Below are 17,283 nucleotides of genomic sequence, written 5' to 3'. Positions count from 1 at the left end.
GCCAGACAATTGTATACTTGTTCTTATATGTTCCAGTCCATGCCACTTCTGCCTACAGTCAGCTGGTCATATCAAGTTACAGGTAGGCTCCACCTAACTGCAAGTGGGTTGGGAAATGTGGAGTTGCAAATGGAATGCTTATTAACCACTGCTGCCTTTGCCACAAGCTTGCTTGCTTTCTCTCTCTCTCTCTCTTTCTTTCTTTCTTTCTTTCTTTCTTTCTTTCTTTCTTTCTTTCTTTCTTTCTTTCATTTTTTTCTATGAGCTTCAGTATACAGTGATCTGGCTGGCTTCTGGTATCAGTATCTTGATGGTTTTTCCTCTTGAGCTGCTCAGAGGCCTTAAAAAAAAGTCTCTTCTAATTGCTTACCAAGAAGGTGAGTCCTGGAAACCAAAGTTTTGGAAGCTGAGATGGGAAAGAAGGATAGAATCTGGGTTGGCGATGGGGGCTCTATCAGCATTCAGTATGGACATAGTCATTCAGCCCCTGTTTTCAGTTGGTGCTCTTGTTCTATACCTGTCCCTAGTGTTCACAGTTTTTTGGCTTTAGCCTTTCCAATGTTGGGCGTGTGAGAAGTCATCTTCCAGTTTCCCAGAGGGGAGAGGCAACCTGAAGGCCTAATTGCTCCTTTAAAGTCTTTTAATCAGTTTTTCTGCTTTTAGTCTCATCTTCATCCTCACATTCATGGGCACCTGGTGCCACCTTTCCTGAAGCCAGCTTACAACGTAGCCAAGTCAGTTCCCACTCATCCATCTGCTTTTTTTCTTCCAAATGTCTCTTCTTGTTTTCTCTCCAAGTCTTTATGTGCCAGTGGATTTGTATTCCTTTTTATCGTTTTAATGGGGGTTCTGGAGGAAGTAGAGGTAAGTGGATGCTTTCCATCCCCATCTTTATACAGTCCCGCTCCCACAGTTCTTAGAAATTGGCTTTTTAGTTGGATGACTATGACTGGAATCCTACATATATCTTATCATTTAAAATTGTTTTTACTTGGAACTTGGAACAGTTTTGTACCACTGCTATTCATGACGCAAAAAAAAAAAAAAAAAAAAGCATTTTTTATTCACCCTATATTCCTCCTCATTAGTGAGGGTGATAAGCATATTTCTTAGCTTTGAAGCATTTTTGTAGATGACAGATCATGGTCAGTTGGAGGAAGCTTCATCGAAGAGGAGTATTGAAAGGAGAAAGATAGTTTTCTTTTTCATCATCCAAAACAAAAATTTATCCACCAACTATCCCCTCAACACCTAAAACTGTTGTACTGTGACTCTGCTACCATAAGCCTTAGAATGTGAAAGAATAGTCTACCATGGCTTTATCATGGACTTTTTCAACTCAGAAGAGGCATTTTGTTGCTTAATGTTTAATAATTTCTTAATTTTTAAAAAAAAATTTATTTTTTTAGATGTTTAATATCTGTATACATACTGCAATTTAGCTAATCCAAGAACAATGGTAGAACCTGCCTTGTTTCATATACGTGTGTGTGTGTGTGTGTATTTTTTGAATCAAGACATAATTGTACACATTTATAGGGTACATATGATATTTTGCTACATACATGTAATGCATAATGATCAAATCAAATAATTAGGATATCTATCACTTCAAACATTTATCATTTCTTTGTGTTGGGAACATTCCAAATCTTCTCTCCTAGCTGTTTTGAAATATATAATAAATTATTATTAACTGTAGTCACCCTACTGTGCTATTGAACACTAGAACTGGTTTCTTCTATCTAACTGCATTTTCATACCCTTTAATCAACCTCTCTTCATTCCTCCCTCCTCTCCACCCTTCCCAGCCTCAGGCAACCATCATTTTACTCTCTACCACCACTTTTTTAGTTCCCCTATATAAGTAAGAACATGTGATATTTATCTTTCTGTGCCTAGCTTGTTTTACTTTAACACGTGATCTTCAGTTCCATCCATGTTGCTGCAAATGACAAGATTTCATTTTTTTTTTTTTTTTATGGCTGAATGACATTTCATTGTGTATACATACCACATTTTCTTTATCCATTCATATGTCCATAGACACTTAGGTTGATGCCATATCTTAGCTATTGTGAATAGTGCTGCAATAAACATGGGTGTGCAGCTATCTCTTTGATATACTAATTTCCTTTCATTTTAATATGTACCCAGCAGTGGGATTGCTGGATCATATGGTAGGTCTATTTTTGTTTTTTTGAGGAACCTCCATACTGTTTTCCATAATGGATGTTCTAATTTACATTCCCACCAACAGTGTGCTAGCATTCCCCTTTCTCTGCATCCTCGCCAGCTTTTGTTATTTTTTGTCTTTTTGATAATAGCCGTGTTAATTGGGGTGAGACAATATCTCATTATGGTTTTGATTTGCATTTCCCTTATTTAGTGATATTGAGCATTTTTCTTTCTTCTTTTTCTTTTTGAGAGAGGGTCTCACTCTGTTGCCCAGGCTGGAGTGTAGTGCTGCAGTCACAACTCACTTGTAACCTTGAACTCCTGGGCTCAAGTGATCTTCCTGCTTCAGCCTCCCAAGTGGCTAGGACTATAGGTGTGCACCGCCATGCCTGGCTAAACATTTTTTCATATGCTCGTCAGCCACTTGGATGTCCTTTTTTGAAAAATCTATATTCAGCTAACATTCCATGGTGTACATACACCACATATTTTAATAGAATTATTTGGTTTTTTTTACTATTGAGTTGTGTGCATTCCTTATATATTCTGGTATATATAAATTGTTTATGTATTCTTGAATGGATAGTTTGCAAATATTTTCTCCCATTCTGTAGGCTATCTCTTCACCCTGTTTATTGTTTCCTTTGTTGTGCAGAAGCTTTTTACAAATGTATTTATTTTTTAATTTTATTTTTCTTTTTTGAGACAGAGCCTTGCTCTGTTGCCTAGGCTGGAGTGCAGTGGCACGATCATGGCTCACTGCAGCAGCCTCGACTTCCCCGGCTCAAGCTGCTCTCTCACCTCAGCCTCCTGAGTAACCACAGGCACATGCCACCACACCCAGCTGATGTTTTCTACTTTTTTTTTTTTTGGAGAGATGGGAGTCTCACTATGTTGCCTGGGCTGGTCTTGAACTCCTGGGCTCAGGTGATCCTCTAGCCTCAGCCTTCCAAAGTGCTGGAATTTCAGATGTGAGCCACTGCACCAGGCCAGAAACTTCTTAGCTTGATATAATCCCATTTGTTTTGGTTGCCTGTGCTTTCAAGGTCTTATACACACAGAAATATTCTGTTCTGGCCAATGTCCTGAAGTGTTTCCCCAATCTTTTCTTCTAGTAGTTTCAAACTTTCAGGTCTTATATTTAAGTTTTTAATCCATTTTGATTTGATTTTTGTATATGGTGAGAAATATGGATCTAGTTTCATTCTTTTGCATATGGATATCCAGTTTCCTCAGCACCATTTATTGAAGAGACTGTCCTTTCCCTAGTGTATTGTCTTGGCACCTTTGTAAAAAATGGATTGGCTGTAAATGTGTGGATTTATTTCTGAATTCTCTATTTTACTTCATTGGTCTATAGGCTTGTTTTTATGTTAGTACCATGCTGTTTTGGTTACTGTAGTTTGTAGTAAACTTAAAGTCAAGTAGTGTTTCCAGCTTTGTTCTTTTTGCTCAGGATGCTTTAGCTATTCAGGTCTTTTGTGGTTCCAAATGAATATTAGGATTGTTTTTTCTATTTCTGTGAAGAATGTCATTGGTATCTTAGTAGAGATTGTACTGAATCTGTAGATCACTTTAGAAGTATGAACTTTTTAACAATATTAATTCTTGCAATCCATGAGCATGGAATATCTTTCAATTCTTGTGAGTGCTCTCTTCCACTTTTTTTTTTTTTAATCATGTTTTATACTTTTCATTATAGAGATCTTTTACTTCTTTGGTTAAATTTATTCCTAAGTGTTTTAATATACTATTTTTGTAGCTGTTGTAAATGAGATTGCTTTCTTGATTTATTTTTCAGGTTGTTAACTGTTGGGGTATAGAAATGCTACTAATTTTTGTATGCTGATTTTGTAACTTGAAAAATCACTTTACTGAACTTGTTTATCCATTCTAACAGTTTTTTGGTGGAGTCTTTAGATTTTTCTAAATGTGATGTTACATCATGTATGAACAAGGATAATTTGACTTCTTCCTTTCCAATTTAGATGCTTTGATTTATTTAAAGCTTGATGAAAGCCAAGTTGGTCTTCCTTATAAAGAGTCATAAGAGACCCCATTTCAGAAACACATTGCAATGTAGCTAATATTTCACATGAAGAATATGGCAGAATAAATGGAGACGTCAGGGGAGTGTATTGGGACACAGGGACAGTATGTCGAGATTGTAGCCTGGGATAGGCTCTCACAGGCTTCATTGTGTCTGCAGTAGAAGTGTGTCATTGTTTTGCTTTCCAAAGGGAGGACAAACACAATGCTTTGTGCTTGGGATTTGACTTCTGAACCCTGGTATAATGTTGAGAAGATTATTGGGACTCAGTTAACCCACGCCAATGTTAAGTCTACTCTAGGTGTATGTTAGGCATCTTGGACCTACCCCCTATATACACATATGTGAGAACATTTGACATTATTTAATCCTCTGGTATAGAGCCAAGGCCTTTTGAGTTAAGCCCTGGTGGCAGTGACTAGTGCCATGCATAGGAATCAAGGGCCAGAATTATAAATCCAGAACAGTTCTCCTTGCTATCTAAATCAGTTTCCTGCCTTTAGAACATCCAGGTTTGAGTCTAGCCTATGATTGAGTGTTTCCCTGGGAAACCCCATAGCAATTCCAGAATAGAAATCATGTTGCTCTCAAAATTCTCTCTCAGGACTGGTAAGGGCAATGCCTTACTCAAAAGCAGGCAGGGCTCCTCTTTGTGCCCCAGCTTCTAGACACTCGCATTGTTCATGCTATTTTAAAATAGGCTGAGTTCAAAGTCAACAGCCAGTACAGCCAGAAGTATGGCTAGTGTGTCCCATGGAAGAGTGAACCCAGAGATGAGCTCCGTTGGTGTCTATGCTGTTGAGTGTGAGGTTATAAGAACTGATAAAACAATACCATGTCGTTATGTGTCGTTATGTCTTGATTTCACCTGCTTCATCTTTCATGAGTCTTAATGATTGTCATGCCAACTTACTAAATACTTTTGAAAAGTCATAACTTTGTAGAATGGCCTTCTGTGCTGTCCTCTTCCATGACCTCCAAATAGTGGTGGTAGACCCTGGGTGAATACTCCTGTTAATACCTCCCTCCAACCCCATACATTTCTTGTTAACAGAGAGGCAAATTGTGGAGCACCTCACTGTTTTGAGTGCTGCATTTCTTCCTGTCATTCATCTCTTCCTGTAGTCAGGAGTGAGCGCTGGCTTAGGACTTCATCACACATCCTTAATTCCCATGGACAGGGTGAGTAAGAATTATTCCTTTGTTTGGGATGGAAAACCAAGTCTCCTGGAGACTGTAAGAACTTTGGTGGGTTTCTGGCTGAAGACATCATGAGATGCTTAGACTCTGCTCTTCATGTCAAAGAAAAATTCTTTTCTCTCCAAGCCAGAATAAAAAAATACTGGGTCCTGTTTTCTTGGCTTGGTTATCTATGAAGCTGCTACTGCTTTTCTTCTCAACCTCTCTTCTCTGTCTAGTTTGACTCCATGAGATAATGGCAAGAGACTTCTATTGTCCCTGAGGAAGACAAGGAGAAAGCTGATCAGCACCTCAGTGGCCTCTGAAGTTGATAATAATCCTGGGAAACCCCATAGTATTTCCTGAAAGACCAGACTGGTGACTAGCCAACTTTCAACGGCCATCTGCAGAGCTTCTGAAGAGGCACCTGGGAAGTTAGAGCCAGAGCCTTGCCAGGACTCCTCCTCTGTGCTCTAGCTTGAAGATTAACAATGTGAAGTTGAGAGTAGGCAAAAAATGTCATGCTCACAGACAGCACCAGACAACTAGGGCTCAGTTGCAGTTGGTGGGAGAGACATGCAGTGCCAGCATCAGGACCATCTGGGAAAGAACATCTAGAGAGCAGGAGACATAGCTGTATGGAAATGCTGAGAAATAAGGACACCCAAACTGCAGCCCCTGGATTGGGAGAAATTTGTCCTTGGAGATGCACTGCAGGAAGGACATGATAGGTTGTGGAAGTTTCCTAGACTATTGCATGAAGCAGGGCAGTGTTGTGGAAAGAGCATGGGCTCAGAAATCTGACTCATGATCCGTGGTTGGTTGTGCGTCCCTGGACAAATTACCTAAGAAGTCTGAGCTCTATTGCCTCATGTGAAAAATGTGGGTAATATATATAAATCTGCTCACTGTTCACAATAGCAAAGACTTGGAACCAATCCAAACGCCCATAAATGATAGACTGGATAAAGAAAATGTGGCACATACACACCGTGGAATACTATGAAACCATAAAAAGGATGAGTCTATGTCCTTTTCAGGGACATGGATGAAGCTGGAAACCAATATTCTCAGCAAACTAACACAGGAACAGAAAACCAACCTCCGCATGTTCTCACTCATAAGTGGGAGTTGAACAATGAGAACACATGGACTCAGGGAGGGGAACAACACACACTGGGGCCTGTCTGGGGGTGGGAGGTTAGGGGAGGGATAGCATTAGGAGAAATACTTAATGTAGATGATGGGTTGATGGGTGCAGCAAACCACCATGGCACATGTATACCTATGTAACAAACCTGCGCATTCTGCACATGTACCCCAGAACTTAAAGTATAATTTTTAAAAAAATCAAATTTTATATATATATATATATATAAAGCTGTTAACATAGTGCTTAGAGAATTGTGGACCCCCGATGTACTGGATTTAGGAAACTAACATTCATTGCCACTCCCTTCAAAGCTCTTTGCCGCATTTATGTGGTTGGAATTCTGGGAACTGTTGCATTTCCTGGCATCCCATACCAGCAAGGCTCTGATTTGGACTCCACCAATGGGAGGCACCCATGCATGATTTGAAAAGTAGAAGAACAACAGAGGTCTTTCTTATTCCTGCAACAGGATAGAGAATCACCTGGGCATCAGGAAACAGTAGACCTGCTGGAGGTTTCGCCAGTGGCTTACGGGACCTCCTGCTACAGTTTACCCTCTTTGGGGTGGTGAGATACACAGGCTCTGGTGGCAGCTTCCTGAGGTTCCTGTATGCTCTAATTTCCTGAAATTAGTGGTAGTTTTTTCTGACTTTCATTCTCTTAGTTCATCCAACAATGTGGTAAGCCTCTAATTCTCTGCATTAAACCCTTTTTTTTAAAAAAAAATACTTGAAGAAGTTTCTGTTTTCCTGACTGAATCTTACTAACATATCTACAGAATAAAATGCAAAAAAAAAAAAAAAAAAAAAAAGCAAAAAAAAGTGAGAATGAGTCTTCTTATATTTTCTTAGTAAGAAAGAGAAACATTTGAATATCTGAAAGATAGACTCTGGGGACTCTAATTGGAACAACTGAGGTTGCTGTAAGAATGGGGAAGACTTGGCTCACGTTTAGCTAGGAGAGCTCGAGGAATAAAGGATGGGAAATCATAGGCATCTTGGTAAGAAGTGAGATTTCAAAATATCTATAGATATTACCTATATTATCTTTATCTTATTTATAATCTTATTTATAAATGAGATAATTAAAGAAATATTTATCTTTCCCTGCTGCTGGACAAGGGATTCTTAACAGCGGAATGATCTCGAGCAGAATAAATTGAACAAAGAAAAATGTAACCCAAATGGAAAAATGATCTTCCTAATGCTGATGCACACGAGACTGTAGCTGGAGAAGAGATGATTGAAATAAAGAGATTTACTCCATAATAGACGTGCATCCATATGACCTGTGGGGAGAGGAAGAAACCTATAATCTCAACAAAATGATAGCTTTTTAATGTTTTGCTGGACAAACATCCTGACCCGTTTTAAATGAATGTTATCCAAATCCCATTCAACTAGCCTTTTTGGAGTTTGCTAAATTATACAATTTGTCTTCCCCTTATCTGTAGAGAAGCATGAAACCGCTCCTCCTGTCCAGACCACAAGGCACTTCTCAGAGAGGGTCTTAGGTTGTACCCTGGCATAATAGAAAGCCCATAATTTTGATATATTCAGCAATGTGATTGTCAATCAGCTCCTGCTTGTGAATGTTCCCTTCGCCTCCTTCTTCCATGCAGGTTTTAGGTAAAGGACAAGCCTTATTTTAAACTCTGAGTCTTTATCTTATTTTCTACACAAAATCAATCAAGATAAGGGAGCAAATAAGAAGAGAGACTTCATCAAGTAACAGGAATGTGTCTTTTCCATTATCAGTTGATGGTTACTCAGATTGGGGTTGAGAGAAGCAATTTCAGTGTTACGTACTATCAAGTTGGTTCCTCATATCTGAGCTTTTATTTTTCTTGGAGACTTGAATACCTTTCCTTCTGCACTAACACCAGCTGGAATGGAGTGCCTAGGCATTGGGGCCCAGGAAATTCCTGTCTTTATCCATCTGGACTGCACCAGGAATGGTTTCTTTGGAGGCTCCCGGAGAAGAGCCAGGGGTCAGCCACTCTGGGGTCCACTTGGTGTGTGGGGTCAGAGAGAAGAATCACAAGCAGACATGAGCTCGGGGAGGTTATGGCAGGGTGAGCCCAAGACAGGCAGGCAAATGAAGCCACTGCATCTGAACCCTGGGCACAGTGAAGCTCATGGCTGAGGAAATGAGAAGGAGCAGACTCCGTGCCCGGGAAGATGGGAGGGCCATCTTGGACGTAGTCAGAGGAGCTTGTGGTTGCTGGGTTGGGCTCTGACTTTTGTGTGTCTTTTATTAGTGACCGTGGATTCCCATGCCAGGCTGCCAGTCATGACTTAAGGGTATCCAGCTCCCTCTAATGCCTACTTTTTCTGTAGGCAAATTTAGTTTTACTGAAATCTACTGTTGGGTAGATTTGATGATAAAAGCTATTATTTTGGAGGAAGCATGTATATTAGGACAAGTAATGAACACGTATTTGTTTAGAAATGATTTAAGCGGGTTGTAAAGGAATAATGTTATTTTTATATGTGTGTGGGCATAGTTCTGTTATGTTGGTAGAATTAAAATTGTTAAGTAAATCAAGAGAGTGGGTCTCATTCTATAAGGACTAGGAGAAAGTGATGTGATGAAGAGAGGGGAGCCACGGAGCAAGGCCATGGGTGAGGAGACCCAAAGCACAGGTGGATGTTGAAAGTGGAACAGAAGTTGCAGCTGAGAATATGCCAGGCAGCCCCCACCCCATGCTGGTGGCTGTGGTTAGAGACAGTGCCAGGCCCCACTTGCCTAGCTCAGTGATCTATGGAGAAGCCACCACTTTCATCCTCAGCTCCCCATTTCTGTCCAGTTCGACTCCAACAGGAGGGTGGCTGGAAACATCCATCCTCCCCAAGAAACACCAGGAGAAAACTGATCTGCATCTCAATTGCTTATGCAATTGACAGTATAGGAAACTATAGCATTCCCTCAATGGCTGGCCTGGTAACTGGTATTACAATCAGGAGATCCATAAACAAACCATGAAAACTATGATTAGAAGTGGAGCATGGAGGTCTCATTATACCCTGGGGGAAGGTGAAGAGGAAAGAGAATGAAGGCATGAAGGGGTGGACTTGGGTTGGACAAAAACAAGGTGAGACTGCAGGTCTCAACGTTGACTGTGTGGGCACCTGCCTCTCCCTCCTCTGGCATTGCTGAGACCATTATCCACAAATCAAGGGCCTCGTGAATCAAGGTGGCCTCACCCGGGGCATCATCACCACCTAGTAGGGAGGCTGGGCGATGGTAGCAAGGCTTATTTCCCTGGTGGCTTTTGTAAATTGGCCAGGGTTGGCAGCGGTGTGATAGCTAGCAGCTTGAATGCTTCTTCTGTTCCTTGCTGCCACTGAAGAGGGTGGAGATTTCCCAGAAGGGTAGGCCAGAAAGTCAACATCCCACTATCAAAATCCCACTCATTCTTCAAGGTCCAGCCCATCTATCACCTTCTCTGTGAATCCTCTGAATGCCCCCAGTTGGTTGGATTGGCATTTCCTCTTTATTTCATTCTGTCATTGGCTGTGCATAATTGTTCCCCCCTTAGATTTGAGCTTCCTGAGGCAGGGACTGTGTGTCCTACAATGTCCACAGCAGGGCGTAGTTCATTGCTGGCTCTCAGTGGTGTCTCTGAAGCTGGATGAATGAATGGAAGCACATACTCTTTGACACACACATGGAGACCTCTTCTTGACCTGTTCTTATTGAGATCTATTGGGTGGCGCATTGGTGTAGGTTGTGTACTATGCATGTGTACTATGCATGTGTACTAAACTTCACAGCCCTGGAGCTGGAAGGGTGCCAAGCTTTGGATATGGGGTTATGAGGGTCAGAGTGTCCCAGCCTTCACTCTTCCCCTGCAGTCCATGTGTCTGTAGAGGAAAGGAGAGCTCCCTTCATGGACACATGAACTACATTCCTAAGGCGTATTTCAAAGTTCTGCTTCCATTTGGCAGTAAAGATGATCCTAGATAGAATGGATAAGTTAAGGAGGAAGGCATTGAAATGGGTGAGTTGGAGAACTAGCAGCAAGTATTCAAAGGCTACTGTCTCCTCTGTGAAGCTTCCCCTGAAGTGTCCTCTCTTGTGTAAGCTCCTGCAAGCAGAGTTCCGGGCTCCTTTCTCTCTGTGCTCCCTCTCTCTACACAGCAGTGTGCCCATTGTTCTACAACAGCTCTTACAGTGCTCTCCTATGTGTCTGCTCCCTCTCCCCCTCCTACCACTGCACTGCGAGCCCCTGCAGGAGAAAACACAGGGTGTTCATATGCCAGGACATCTAGTGGACACACCCTCATGTTTCTTAAATGAATGGGCGAAGAAATCCCCTCGAAATTCATAGGTTGAAATCCCAGCCCCCAGTGTGATAGTATTAGGAGGTGTTAGGAGGTGGGGAAATAATTACGTCATGAGGGTGGGGCTTTCTTGAATGAGATTGGTGACTTTGTAAGAAGAGACCACCAGAGCTTGCCTCTGTCTCTCTGCTTTCTGCCGTGGGAGAATATGGCAAGAAGATGGGTATCTGCAAGCCAAGAAACAAACTCTCACCAAGAACTGAACCTGCTGGTACTCTGATGTTGGACTTTCCAGCTTCCAGAACTGTGAGAAATACATGTTTGTTGTTAAGCCACCAAGTCGATGGTATATTTGTTATAGCAGCCTAAACTGACTAAGATGGAGACGAATGAATGAACGAATGAATAGGCTTCAATTGCTGTATAGATTAGGGAGGCAGAGATTCCTAGAAGCAAGTTTCAACCTGAGTTTGATCCCTGTTCTGCCACTTACTAGCTATGTGACAAGCCATGGGCCTTGTCCATCAAATAGAGATAAATAATACCAGCTTCACATGGGGTGGTGGAGGAATGAACAGCCTAATCAAAGTGCTCGATGCCATGGCTGGCACACAGCACTCAACAAGTGGAAGGTGTGATGGCTGGCTACTTGACTCATTTAGGGTGCTGCAGGAACACAAAGCCATTTCAACATTAAATGAGGTGCTGACATTAAATTGAGGGTGCCCTCTGTTCTATTGCTATGCTCCTAACTGCAGCTCTCAGGTAGAGGGAGACAGAGAAATGTACCTATTTTGTTCAGGCCTAGAAACTGAGGCCTGGGGAGCCCACTCGTTGAGTAGCCAAAGATGAAAGATTTTAGTAAACTGGAAAGCATTCATCCATTCATTCAAGAGGGATTCATTCATTATTGGGCACCTACTGCATGCCAGGCCATGCCTGCTTGCTTCAACAGTGAAGAAGGCAGGCTGAGCTAAGTAGAAACTGAGCAAAACTTACCACAACCTAGTCCTTGCCCCCTTGGCCCGAGAAAGCAGCCCCAGAGGAGAAGCAATGAGTTGCCAAGCATCTAATGCTCTGAGTGGGTGAAGAACTGAAGGCTCCTTATCTGGTTTAATCACAAGAGCAACTCAGTCCAGGAAGCTTTTAATTTCCACTTTACTCATCATTGAGTGGCTGGATCCACTCTGCTGGGTCAGGATGCTGAGGAGGCAGAGGTAGGGCCTGGGCCATCTGAGGTCCCCTATTTTCCCTGATGCTGCAAAGGAGGGCCTGATACCCCTTCCCTGCAGTAACCCAGCCTGATGCAAACATTTAATTTCAAGGCAAGCTGTTGGAGCAAGGGTGCCGATTAGGTCAGCTGGTAGCGTCTTGTAGCATTCAAGGACGATGCCCCACACTTTTGCAGCCCATTTCGCACTCCTGCTCTTCATTCATTTGTTCTGTCCTCTGCTTTGTTGGTTTCACTTCTCACTTCCAGGCTGGCCTCTGCCAGAGAGCGATTCCACATTTTCCCAGCAGCCTGGCCGCCTACTATCTCATTCTCAGACACTGAGCCAAGTGGCCCCGTGTGTGCAAAGAAGCATGCTCAGCTTCCCTGGCAAATTCAAAAGGCAGCCGCAGCAGCCATGGGCCCAGGGCTATGCAGCCAGAGCCTGTCGCTGGTGCTGCACTAGGAGCATTCCCACTGGGTGGACCTGGGTGACAGCTGGCGTTGGAGAGGCGCTGGCAGCTGAGCCGGGTGTGGGGACAGCAACTGTGGGAACTGGCTGGATCACTCACCTACGAAGTCTAATGCCATGGGTTTGGCTTGATCTCAGGCCTCAGTTTCTAGACCTGAGCCAAACAGGTAAATTTCTCTGTCTTCCTGTACCTGAAAGCTGCAGTTAGGATCATAGTGATAGAACAGACTGCACCCCTAAATTAATGTCAGCACCTCATTTAATGTTGGCACGGCTTTGTGTTTCTGCAACACCCTGAGTCGAGTAGTGAGCTACCGTCCATTAGTTGAATGTCTGCGGTGTGTCAGCCACTGCACTGAGCACTTTGACTAGACAGCTCCTTCCTCCATCACCCCCTCTGAAGCTGGTGTTATTTATGTCCATTTTATGACCTTCATCAGCTTCAGTGGCAGCAGATCAAGGTCAAGCTTAGAGGCTTCCTTCACCACTCTGGAACCTGAGGGCTTGAGTTTAAATCCCAGCTCAACCACTTCTTAGGTTTTTGGCCTTGGGCAAGTTTATCAACCTCTTGCTTCAGTTTCCTCCTCTGCAGAGTGAGAATAATAATAATGTCAACCTCAAATGGGTAGCTATGAGAATTAAATGACTTAGCCCACGTAAAGCATCTAGTTAGTGCTCAGTGAACATGTCCTGCTCTTTTCTGGTCATCCTCTGACCCTCTTTCTGTTTCTGTCATCCTCTGGCCCTTCACTGTGTACCTCTCAGAGGCTATTCAAGGTGAGGGTTTGCTCATTACCAGTCCTGGCTGACTCCCATAAGATGCCTCTTCCAGTGCCTCTCTATGCTTCCGCAGTTGAATTTGTAATCTGTACGCACATGAGCTACACAGAATATCTGCTTTGGGTCAAGGATGTGTCCATGGAAAACAAGAGAGGAAAGCCAGTCACCCAAAGTAGCTGCCACGGAAACACCAATGCAGTGAGGCTCTGGTGTCCTGCCCAGTGGTCCAAATGCCCAAATCGGCCACCTGGCCCCTAGTTTCTTGCCTGGAGAACCTGGGAGCATGGGTGATATGCAAAGTATTTACCAACACAGAGGGACCCGAACCAATCAGAATGGACCTTGGCCACAGTGCTGGAGCACGGGGCACATGGAGGGCTTAGAGCCATGGCTCTTGACCACCTGGCAAGGAAGCATTTGAACAATTGGCATTACTACACAGGTGTGCTCTGGGTCTGTATCTGCTTTGCCAGTGGGAAGAGCCAGGGTGCAGCAGTAGCCTATGAGGAGTCTGGGCTACAGGAAGCTGAGTTCCGTCTTCCTGTCACTCCTGAGTGCAGGCTCACTTTTGACAAGATGGTTGAAGGTTGATAGAATTAAGTGGCCTTCAGGCCTTTTGAGCTGAGGTGGTGTTAAAAATGTTGGCTTCAGCATCAAACCATCCACTCGTGAACTTTGGCATCTTAAATGAGTCTTTAATTTCTGAGAACCTTGGTTGTTTGATTGTAAAATGGGTGCAACACCCCAACAAGGGCTAGTATACAAAGCATCTCACACAGGGTTCAGACACATGGCCTCCTTCTCCTCTTGGGGAAATCTTGGTGTTCTTCCTATTAGGTGGGACCCCTTCCCACTCTGAGGGTCAGCTGGGTGCAAGTCTTCCTTTGAAGCATTCACACTTGTTCTTTTGTTCATGCAGCAGGAGTTTATAAAGTGCCTACTCTATGCCAGGCACAGTTCTAGTGGTCAGGAATGCCTCAGTGAACACGCCAGACAAGGCCCCTGTCCTCACAGAGCGTGGAAGGGGAAGTAGAGAACATGCTAGACAGGCCTTTCCTCCCACTGCAAGCATGCGGCAATCCAGAGGCCTGGATGCCACTAACACAACGGCAGTGGCAACAAAACCCACCAGACAAAACAGAGCCTAACTTGGAATCAGGGAAGGAAACTCTCAGAAGCCAGAAGCAAAAGAAAGACTTCACACCACGGGCCTGAGTGGGGCTGCCATGGAAGTGGTCACAGAAGTTCAGAAACTGGGTCTGGGTCAGTGGTTCCCAGCTGGGGCTGCACCTCTGCGTGACCTGGGGAGCTTCAGGAGATGCCTGGACCATACGCCAGACCAAAGAATCAGACTTCCTGAAGGCCAGGCATAGGTTTCAGGAGGTTTTAAAGCTCTTCCAGTGGTTCCAATGTCCAGCTGTGCTTGTAAAGGTCTTTGGGGTGGGGCTAGGGGGTGGGGTTCTGAAGCCTGCACAACCCTGTGTAAGGCAAGGCTCATGAAATTCTCTGAGCGGGTCAAATGGGGACTGGAAAAATTCCACCCACTAGCTCAGCTAATGGGTAAAAATGCTGGGCATTTATCTGGAGCTGCAGAGGGTACAGTGTCACCCTTGGGAAATTCAAAGCTGGCCTGTGCCTATTGAGAGCACCAGGGATATGGTCACATTGCTGGTCTGTTGCCAGCACCCCAAGCAGAGTCATCAACAATTACTTTGGAGGATGGCCACTTCCACCTTCCAGGGCATAGGTGACCGCTGTGGAAAACAAGTCCCCCTGGAACATCCGAGAAGGGCAGGCAGACCATAAACTAGTGAGCAGATATGTCATTGTTTCTCAGTTCTGACCGTGAGCCAGGAAGATGTCCATGATCAGCTTCCAGAGATGTTGATTAAACTTGTGTGGAGTGTGGCCTGAGCATTGGGATCTTTTAGGAGGGTTCTTGGGGTTGAGAACTACGAAACAAATGAGACAATTTAGTGTATGAAGACCACCCAGCAGGATAATGTGTCATATAATAGAAAGTAATTAGCTGAGGGAGACCAGGAGCAGGCTCCCCAGGAGGTGACATTCAATTTGAAGCATGAAAGATGAGGCAGAGGGGGCAGACAAGGAGCTGGGAAGCATATTTCCAGGCAGAGGGCACAACAAATGCAAAGGCTGTGACACTAGAATGACAGGGAGCCAGAGGGAGGAGGGCTCAAGGTCTTGGAAGCCATGGTAAGATGCTTGGAATTTTCTTGCAAGGATGAAGGAAAGCCACTGAGGGTTTAAGCAGGGCAATGATGTGATCTGATGTTGGACAAACAGAATCCTGAAAACTCGTAGCTGCATACAATTCATTTGCTTTATAACACTGAGTATCCCCACTCCCTCTACCCAATTTCTCCATCTACCTTGTCCTATATTTGCGTTTTTGCAATAACTCCATATGGGAGGTCAGTAGCTGTCTTCTCCATTTTACAGATGGAAAAATACCAGAGCAGTGAACAAGATGGCCGAATAGGAGGCGGCTCAGTGCCCCAACTCCCAGCTTGTGACACAGAAGACCGGGTGGTTGTTTCGCTGGTACTAGGTTCGTATCGCAGGGGAGTGCGGAGAAGATCAGTACTGGTCCAGCTGCTGCAGCCCGACCAGCGGGGAAGCTGAAAACAGGCTGAGGGAGGCAGGCCGCTCACCACTGGGAAGCGCAAGGGGAAGAGTGCTTTCTAATAGCCAGGGGAACTGAGACACACACAGCACCCGGTGGAACAACTCCCACCCCGGCCTGGCAGGCAAACAGGGCCTAGGAGATCATATCCCACACCTGGCTGGGAGGGTCCCGCCACGGAGCCTCCATAAGACATCATCACAGCAGTGCAGTCTGCCACCGACAAGGCAACAGCCCGAGGCTGGGGAGGAAGAGCCACGCCATTGCTCCAGGCTTAAGTAGGTAAACAAAGCTGCTGGGAGCTCAGACGGGTGGAGCTCACAGCAGCTCAAAACTCTGCCTGTCTCTGCCAGACTCCACTGGGGCGTGTGTGGCAAACAGCTGGCAGGGTACCTCTGCAGACCCAAACGACTCTGTCTGACTTAGCTTTGAAGAGAGCAGTGGATCTCCCCAACACGGAGGGTTGAGATCTGAGAAGGGACGACTCTGCCATAAAAGCTGGATTGACCCTGAAGTAGCTAACTGGGAGACATCCCCCACTGGCAGTCTGACACCCCACACCTCACAGGGTGGAGGTACACCCCTGAGGAAGCTTCCCAAAGCAAGAATCAGACAGGTACACTTGCTGTTCAGAAATGTCCTATCTTCTGCAGTCTCTGCCAACTGATACCCAGGCAAACAGGGTCTGGGTGGACCTCAAAGCAATCTCAACAGACCTACAGCTAGAAGTCCCTGACTGTTAGAAGGAAAACTATCAAACAGGAAGGACACCTACACCAGGTATCAATTACATCCCACCATCATCAAAGACCAAGAGGCAGATGAAACCACAAAGATGGGGGAAAAAGCAGGACAGAAAAGCTGGGAAATTCAAAAAACAAGGCGCATCTCCCCGGCAAAGGGCGCAGCTCACATCGCCAGCTTAGCAGGATCAAAGCTGGGCCGGAGAATGACTTTGACAGAGATGAGAGAAGAAAAGAAGGCTTCAGTCAAATCAAATTTCTCTGAGCTAAAGGAGAATTACATTGCCAAGCGCAAAAGAAACTAAAATCACAGAAAAAAGTGGAAAAGAATTGGCTAAGACCTAGTGTCTGAAAGTCGCCATGAAATGAAAGAGATGAAAAGCATGACCGCGAGAAATGCATTGACAAATGCACAAGCTTCAGTAAACGACTTCGATCAACTGGAAGAAAGAGTATCAGCGATTGAGGATCAAATGGATAAGAAATGAAGCGAGAAGAGAGAAACCAAAAGAACAAAGAAGAAAAAGAAATGAACAAAGCCGCAAGAGTATGGGATTATGTAAAGACCAAATCGTCTGATTAAGG

The 17,283-nt window shown here is 44.3% G+C and overlaps 1 non-coding gene across 1 annotated transcript; it reads right to left on the bottom strand.

Moving 5' to 3' along the window:
- Positions 1 to 7,446: 7,446 nt before the first annotated feature.
- LOC101013225 lies at positions 7,447 to 14,731 on the bottom strand. Its single transcript, XR_004185000.1, has 2 exons — positions 13,875 to 14,731; positions 7,447 to 13,445 (listed from the first exon to the last, which is right to left on the bottom strand). It is a non-coding gene; the product is annotated as an uncharacterized protein C15orf32 (transcript).
- Positions 14,732 to 17,283: the final 2,552 nt, after the last annotated feature.

Source organism: Papio anubis, chromosome 7, assembly GCF_008728515.1.
Source record: "Papio anubis isolate 15944 chromosome 7, Panubis1.0, whole genome shotgun sequence".
In the NCBI taxonomy this organism is placed as follows: Eukaryota; Metazoa; Chordata; class Mammalia; order Primates; family Cercopithecidae; genus Papio; species Papio anubis.
The sequence above is the reverse complement of the archived record's forward strand: the minus strand, read 5'-3'. Positions and strand labels throughout refer to the sequence as shown.